The following is a 7500-nucleotide window of genomic DNA, read 5'->3' as shown; positions in this document are numbered from 1 at the left end:
CCACATCACCCCCGCATTGCCAACTATATACGAGCAGGAAGTGTCAGGCACAGGAAATTCTTGGTCTGTAGCTTAGTGAGGCGCGGCAGATCTGTCTCTGCGGTCAGAAGTGTACTATACTATCTTAGCACTGAAATCTGAATCCGAACGTGTATGGGGGCTTAGTACTAGCAGCTTGTGGATTAGTGTTTTTGGTCTTCAGTCACTGAGATCGCTCTTCTACCTTTTACAAATTATAGATCTATTCAAGTGATTATATTCCGACTAAGACCGCAACACATAAGACTGAGATAACACATGTCCAGATGTTTTAAACTAGTGCAATCACCAAAATGACAATGTGGAGAGGCGGACCAAACTGTGGAACACATCCTTCAGCACTGCCAGACGCACAGGGTCCTGACACAGGAAACGTGGCCAACCGCATTGACACCACAAGAGAAGCAGGACTTCCCCGCACAATACTATGACAGATACCGTGCTTCAAGTGTGATGCGATCGATAAAAAGATAGATCTATTTACATGTTTTAAAAAAAACGGGGAAAGAGAGAACCTGGCAAATAAAGAATAGGGTCTCCAATTATACTACTTTGTCTCGTATGACAACATAAATAAGTTATGAATTGTTCATCCCAATTTGTTCAGTCTGTGTCGAGTTTTCTCAACAACAAAATAACGAGTAGGGTCGTGATCGGCTACAATATACATCCGTATATGATGACGTCAGTATTGTTTTCTCTGTTGTCTGTAGCCTTCGTTGAGTCTCTGGTTGTTTTGTTTTTGTTTTTGTTTCTGTTGTTGTTTTTTTAGTTTGGGCTACTGTTTTCGAAAAGACGCTTTTCTTTGTCAAGTAATGGCGCAAACATCGGCCGAAACAAATAATTTAATATCCTAAGAAAAGTAAAAAGGCCAAAAAAGTCAAAGAGTCCAGTTCCTACTTGCCAGATGGTGAGCGAGACACAATACTTTACTATTATGTTACATGATGCATGTTGTGTGTTTAGTTCAGTGTGATATTTTTTTTCCAAAACAGATGTGCTGGGATTGTTACCTGAAACTGCTCCCACCATTATTTATGACAAACCTATGGCAGTAATAAATCAGTTAGATGAGTACCTTGGCAACATTGTCTCCGAACCCGCTGACTGCATTGTTGACGTCCAAGAAAGACTTTAAAAACAATAGAACCTAATAGTAATAGTTAACGGCGTTTTGGCAGTGTGCTAATGAGTGGTTCAAAAACGCGGATAGGACACAAAGCAGTTCAACGTAATTGAAAAAAACAACAACTTGCAAAGTAAATGTGTGTGAAGAGTTTTATTAATAAAACGGAATGAATTTGTCACAAATAATGAAGTGTTGGAAAGAGCTAAAATTGAAGACACTACAACAAAAAGAGACTCTCTCTGTGTCTCTCTCTCTCTCTCTCTCTCTCTCTCTCTCTCTCTCTCTCTCTCTCTCTTTCTCTTTGTCTCTCTCTGTCACAACACTGACCAGGTTTCTTACTTACAGGCGTACTTTGCATAAGTTAAGTCAGTTGTTAACACTGTACGGATAATTCACAGGCGATACCTTCGAATTTAAAGCCCATACGAACATGAAACGAACGAAGTTGATGGAACCTTTGAAAACGCCATAAATTACCTGTTACTGTTAAAGCAGCATCGATGAGTCTAGGAAGGCCATGAACCTAAGCTTTTTTTTTAACGAGCAGGCATGATGTTAGCTGAAAACCATTTCGACTAAATAGTGTCTAATAAAAAGGACCTAAGTTAAATAACTCACCATCTTTGTACCTATAATATAGATCTAATTATTTCAACAAAACTTTGAAGAAAATAAGAGTTACGGTATTCTCAGATGTTTGTATTGCATGTACATGAAAGATTCATATACATGTAAAAAAAACTGGCGAAAGAGGAATATCTAAATCCTTCTTTAAAAGTAATCTAATTTAGGAGTTATGGGGCTGGCTGTATTGCAAGGAGGGGCCTCGGAATGGGAATATAAGTTGATTAATTTCTGAATGAGGTAGGGAAAATATTGAGAAAACTATCACTTAAAAGATCAACTATGTAGCGGTCGTTAAACAAAATACGGAAAGGTCTAATAAAAGTCGGCTTTTCAAAGAAACTGCAAAAGTCTGTTTTATATTAAAGTACTGTAAAGTATTCACTAATAACAGGGGCAATGAGTACTGACAAATGGCCGTACTTGTATCAATAGCAATACCACAAAGGGGAGATGAAAATTCAAAGTTGTCCACAAGTATGTAGAATCTAATTACATAGTATATGATAAATAAATTATGTCTTTTCCTTCCCGGTAAGCACCAACAATGGAAATAAAGACGAAGTAGATGTATCATTTTGGTTATATTCCCACCGCAAAGGAGAGAACAATGCTTGTAAAGGTAAAAGTAAATCTTGTATTTGAACCTAAAATATTCTGCTAAAGCATTTTCTTTTTAAACAAATCATTTTAAATCATATTTTCCTCCTACTTCTGAGAAATAAACACCGTGAGTAGAAGACTGTAAATCAGCAAATGTGGTGTAATGATTTTCTGAAAGAATATATTAAAATTGACTTGTAGAAGTAAAATATGTATTCGCACCTAAAACATTCTGCTGAATCGTGATCTTCTTGTTTCTTTTCAAATCAGATTATCCTTGCAGTTATGAGAAATGAACACAGTAAGTAGCAGACTGTGAATCAGCGTTCCGGTTCGTGGTGTAATGATTTTCTCTATTCTACCCTTTGCAACCAAAAGATGTGGGTTTGACTTCCGAATGGGAAATGTATCAAGAACGTTTAAACAGGGATACCCTAGCCCAACTCAGCTCGGATTGGTCGTGACAATCAGATTAGAGACAGCCCCCCCCCCCCTCTCGAATGGAGTAAATTGTGTCCTTTTGAAGAAGGGTAGAACATCTACAAGGAAACCTCCTCTCCAAAAAATGTACAGATAGCGAGCTAAAAATGAGAGTTGTCAAATTCATCACGGCATCTTGAGCAGTCATACGTGGATATTTTACATTTAATCCCTCTTAAAGCAGTTTTGACAATATAACACAAGAGTGTGCGTAAAAACGGAAAGCACCGATGACGCCTTTCATCTCGGGGAGTCAGAACCCAGCTCGGGCATGACGTTCATGACCTTGGGGAATAAGGGTGTGGCCACATGCTCCGAAGCCATTGGCTGTCTGAGAGCGGGCGTCTTTTGTCGTGACATGCCGCTCGTCCCTGACGTGTGCACTGGATCTTGCACGGTGACTTTGGTGGCTGCTAGGTTCGGCATCCGGTCCATTAGACCAGCCTTGTCCACTGATATACTCGCGCCGCTAGAGCTGCCATTAAAGACGTCAGGTGTTTGGCAAACAGAAGCATCGTCGTCTGGGTATTCGGTCAAGAAAGTTTGTTTCATTGAGCTTCTGTTAAGGTTTGCACTTCCATCTCTGCGTGCCTTTTTAGGACGGAGAATTAACACGTCCTGAGTCATTTCCCTGAAGCTGTACGAATCATCGTCATTATTATCTTCGCTATTATCACTCTCCATGTTGTCCATGTTGCAAACCCCACTGGGGTGCATCCCATTCTGGTTTTTATGGAGACTGTCTCTGAAAGCATTTTCCGCCGTGAACGTGTCTAACGCCACGCGACGTATTTGGTGCGTCGTTTTGGGCCGGTTGTTAGGATCTGCCCCCTTTTTTCCAGAACTCAGCCGGAAAACGGACGTGGTTGGTCTAAGAGTGCCCTTCTCCCCGTCAACAGTTATTGACGCGCTGTCTTCTTCATCATCTTCGTCGACTTCATCAATTGCTGAACTGTTCCTATGCACCGGGACAGACTTTGCTCGAGGGAATTTCGTAACATTTTCATTCGCAAGCATTATTGACTCCTTCCTTCTGGCTTCTCTAGTAGCGGAGTGGGCGGAGCTTGGCTTGGGTGGCACCTGCTGCTGTTGCTCTTTCCCATTGACGTTGGCGGATTTCGAGGCCTGATATCGCTTGTATTCTCGACTCTTACGATCTACGTATCTTTTGGTCGCCCACACGGGTTTTTGTTGAGGCTTCTTCCACAGGAACCAGTTCATAATGGTCCATCCGTCCAGCATACGAGGGGTATGTCCTGGGGACAGTTGCGGTTTGAGCTCAGTGATTGGCGGGATTCTGTCCTCATCCTCCTCCTCATCCTGGAAGAACCGAGAACCTCGTCTGGACGCGCGGCGGGGAAACTCGGACCCGCGTCTCAAGTACAGCGAGGCGCGCCTCGACGCCGCTGAGCTTCTTCTTCGAGAGGTTCGGTCAGGGTCAAGGCTAGAGTCACTTCCTTGCTGGTTTGCCTCAACATGGAGCTTATTGGCCGGTGCATCGTCTAGTTCCTGATTGCTGGTCCCGCGCCGGTGTTCTTCGTAATGCTTGAGAGCATTCGAGACTGTTCTATTCCGATGGAGTAGCACTTTGGTTTTGTACGTTGGTTCAAGCTTTTTCCAGGTGTTAGGTCGACAGTCGTACTGGTAGAAAACTTCCTCCCCCCTCACCTGGATTACAGGCGGAGGTACATCTCGTCGGATAGCTAAAACCGTACCGTCATCCGTGGTTATCGTTCCTTCATTCTGGTATGGTCCCCTGGGTCTCCCCCGCATCATGGGATACTGGTGGGCACTGACGGAGTCTAAGTGGCTGCTGTGACTGCCGTGGTGTGTTGGAGCACCAAACGGCGGCTGGTGAGCCATGGTGTTGGGCGGCTGGGGCTGTGACGTCACCAAATTAGGCGTTTTACGGTGGTGGCTGCTGGCGCTCCCTGTCGGGGTATGCTGGAAGACACTGGGCGTCCGCACATGGATCTGGATGAGTTGGTCCACAAGTTTGTCCGTCTCGTCCAGATGTCTGTGTGTGGCCCGCATGTAGTCCTTACGGATCTGCTCTTGCTTTTTCTTGAGGCCGTCCTCAACACGCTTGTTGGCGGCGTAAGAGCTGAGTAAACGAGGCATGGTTTCACGAAGGCAGACCTCTCCCGAGTATCGTTAAAGGAAGGAATGATGTCACCTTGTTGAGCTGTTGTCTGGTATCTTACGATGAGACAGCATGGCAACAGACACATTTCGAATTAACACGAAATAACACAAAAGAGAGTTCCATTGCGCAAAATGTATTCCGATTGCAGTCCAACACAATAGCCAACTCTGAGCTGTCAAGTGAACCAAGTTCTAGGATCTGTTAATCTACACTATGCGTCCAGGCCTGGAAAATACAAGACTCGTTGTCTTCCGCCTTCACAGTCCTCGCGGTATCGTCAGTGTGTCGTCGCGGTAGCACTGGGGTATGACCTTGCCGGCTGTCTGTAGTTACATGACTGCAACAGAGTAAACGATAAGAGAAATGTGTAAAGGCAAAGTAAAAATTACAATCAAACATACATATTGTTCTTTTCGGAAGGGTTCAGTGTAATTAGAGGTTACTTCGACGTTTACGGATACTCTAACGAGATAAATCTCTTTTCCCTTTCGAGTTTGGAACTTGGGAAGCTTTCGTAGCTCTATTCGTGCACAGGGTGAAGTTCAGGTCTATTGGCGTGATTTCTTTTATGGGGCATAGGTTCCGTCTCCCGATGTACTGTCAATAGAATAATAACATATGCACGCTGGAAACACAACTCGTTCGCAATTTTTTAAAACCTCTAGATTTCAGTGGCATGCATTGATATTTGCAGAGTGTGCCTAAGGTGACAGTTGCAGCACAGGACGGGTTTCCTCAGGGGGAAGGTAATGCCTCTGCTCTGGTGCCCGCCACAGTTTAAGTGACAGAAACTGTCGGAAATATTTTACGCCCCGCTCGACACAATAAAGATATTTTAAGAAGCGGGCTGCCTTGTTTCTGTTTCTGCCTTTCAAGCCCAACCCAGACTTCTCTTGGAATTGAACTCTTATCTATTGCGTACAACAGCAAACAACCCAGTCGATGCCAGTGGCTATAAGGTTTTTGCAGTAAAAGAAATAAAATAAGACTGATGACGTCGATTGTAATCGCGACTCGAACAAAGTAATAAATGACTTTGACAATAAATGACTTTAAACAATAGTTGCATTTATTCGTTGAACATTTATTACTTAATGCTGTTGTTATCGATCAGATGAGACGAGATTTACAAGGTGCATCTATCGAAAGTAGCCCGATGTTCAGGACGTAGTCATTAATAATCTTGGAGGTATGTTTTCATAAGGAGGGGGGCTTTGTTTTAAAAAAAAAACTATTTATATATTTATTCATTTATTTATTTAATCATTCATTTATTCATTTATTTATTTATTTATTTGTTTGTTTGTTCGCTTGTTTGCTTGTTGGTTTGTTTTTTTAAAAAACATTTTTTGTCGTTTACCATAAATTAATTTTTTAAAATCTGTCATTCATTTTGGTTTCTCTATTTATAGCCTTTTTTGTTTAAGCAGCAAAGATCAAATACTGGTAGGCAAAGTGGTATCAAATCCCATGCCAAGTCAGACTGTCAAGACCCAGTCATGCAGGGACTAATCTTCAGAAGAAGTTATCAACATGATGGGTTTTTTCGATTGCTTTACCTTCGTGTCTCTGAGGTTTCTGTATATGTGTGTTTGTTTGGAGGGGGGGTTCCCTTTCTTTCTCCAAAAGGGGAAAATAGTGGAGTATTTTATTGGTTTTAAAAAACCCTTTCTAGGAATGAAAAGGAATCGCAAATAGGGCTTATATCTTTAAATTTGAAACAAATAATACGTTTAACTTTCTAAAAAACAGAATTATTCCGTCTGTAGCATGTGTCATTCGGGAAGTCGACTCTCTTGTTTTGTAAAAGTCTTGCACGTAAAGGTGTATGGACATAGAACTACGAACAGTTTGAAATCTATTTCATAGAAAGAAAACCTTGCTGACAGAGCCCTCTTAACCAGACCTTACACCTACCTTTACCACACAGCTCCAGGCGGGGGAAAAATATGAGAGGGTGGTCGCAGCTCACAGAAAGCGACAAGGCTCAAATATTGATCGCTTCACTGACCCTCGCAAAGCGCGAGATCGTGTAATAATAGTTCACGGAGATGAATCGAAAATTCACACACATCCTTCCAAATATTCATAACCCTTTTCAGCGTCTTTTCTCGCGGCTGTTTATGCTAAATACAGCCAGAAACGATTGACCTTCAGTGTCCGCCCCTTGTGAGACCGGGTTTCGTTGCAGATTTATTATTGAGCACCACATCTGTCTGCGCACACGATTAGCCATCGGTAATCCAATCAGTCATGGTGGAGAGCCCGGCCTCTCTCCTCGATCACTGCTATTGCTACTGCTGTGTAAGCGTGTTAAGATATTAATTCTTAAATCTACCTTTCAACAACATTAGATCTAGAATCAATCTATGATGTCCGATCTCGCTCTCTGGCAATCGATTGTGAATGAATTGTCTCCTATTGGCGAAGAAGAAGAAGAAGAAGAAGAAGAAGAAGAAGAAGAAGAAGAAGAAGAAGA

Source organism: Aplysia californica, unplaced genomic scaffold, assembly GCF_000002075.1.
Source record: "Aplysia californica isolate F4 #8 unplaced genomic scaffold, AplCal3.0 scaffold00165, whole genome shotgun sequence".
NCBI lineage: Eukaryota > Metazoa > Mollusca > Gastropoda > Aplysiida > Aplysiidae > Aplysia > Aplysia californica.
The sequence above is the reverse complement of the archived record's forward strand: the minus strand, read 5'-3'. Positions refer to the sequence as shown.